Below are 1,296 nucleotides of genomic sequence, written 5' to 3' on the forward strand. Positions count from 1 at the left end.
AACTAGGACACGGTGTACTGACACGGGCTGCAGCCCGGTGGTTGGTGTGGCTGGCTGGGCCAAGCTCACACGTGCACAGCGACTGCGTGTTGGCTGCCCTGGCCCGGGCAGCTGGCTGTGAGGCACGCTGTCCTCCTAGGAAGCAGTGTACGTACGGGGGTTTTTCCATCCACATCAAAGATTTTTTTTTTTCCACCCTGCTGTGTTCCAGCAGCTCCGCGCTGTGTAGATTTGACTGGGTAGGGTGCTGCAGGTTGGCAGCTCTGCGCGCTTTGGACCTCTCTCAGCATCAAGGTCCGTTTCCTTTTTGTGGCTTTTAATGATTTCCTGTGATGTATTTGCGCATTGTTACGGCTGTATCGAAGCTGGATTCCTTGTGCTCCCAGCCTCTGTGCCCCGGCTTTGCGTTTGCATGGGCACTTTACTGTGCATGACCCTTCGGTGTGAACGGAGGGAGGAGCGTTGGGCGCGTTTGCAGGAGGCAGGTATGACTTGATTTCACCCCCAGAGCAGCAGGCAGTGGTGTTCACTCCTGGGGCTAGGAGGCACTGGGAGGGCTGTATTCTTCAGAGAGAGGAGCGGGAGTAAGTGCGACTATTCCTGCCAAGATGTAGCTGAGTCGTTGCAGCCAATTGCTCGAGAGGGCATTAGCCTCAAGAGGACGTTAGCCTCAAGAGGGCAGAGCCGGCCACCAGCCATGGTGACCAGTCCGATGCTAAGAAATAACACACCAATCCCTTCTTTGCCGTAGCAAACCTGCCGGGGGCAGCTTTGTCGTGGGTAGAGGTCAGCGCTCTGTACAAAGCAGATTTCTACTGCTGTGCCCGTTTTGTTAAAAGGGAGAGTGGAAAAGCAGCCTGCCCAGATCACCCTGTTGGCCCTCACAGAGCCTAGGGTGAAATCAGGGTTGCTGAGATCCCCTTGCAGTGCTTTAACCTACATCGAGAGGAAGATCAAGACCTTGAGCCTTGAAGCACCCATCCTGCACTCTCCCTCCCCGTCTCCTGGGAAGGTGCCTGTGCCCAGTGGTGGCGTGGATCCTCCTGCACGAGGAAGGTGGGGGACGATGTTGCCGAGAAGGGGAGACCCACATGAATCAAGTGTGACTGAAGGACTCTGCAACGTTGATGCAGAGCTGCACAGTTTAACGCTTGATGTTGAGGGAAGAGACATCTGCAGCCCTCTTTCTGTGCCATCTTGTCCATAGGTGTTATGGTCTTTGGCCGCTTCCTTTCATCCCGGTGACTGTGGGGTTTGCAGCATCCTTTTTTTTTTTTTTTTTTTTTTATTTGCCAC

At 54.6% G+C, this 1,296-nt stretch overlaps 1 protein-coding gene across 1 annotated transcript in view; it reads left to right on the forward strand.

The window, feature by feature from the left end:
- The window catches only part of LOC104501844 (mitogen-activated protein kinase kinase kinase 3-like), a gene marked incomplete at both ends in the record, with an annotated part of 17,515 nt that overhangs the window by 12,729 nt on the left and 3,490 nt on the right, over positions 1-1,296 (forward strand). The window lies entirely within an intron of this gene.

The sequence above is a fragment of the Buceros rhinoceros genome, unplaced genomic scaffold, assembly GCF_000710305.1.
Source record: "Buceros rhinoceros silvestris isolate BGI_N320 unplaced genomic scaffold, ASM71030v1 scaffold11971, whole genome shotgun sequence".
Taxonomy (NCBI): Eukaryota; Metazoa; Chordata; class Aves; order Bucerotiformes; family Bucerotidae; genus Buceros; species Buceros rhinoceros.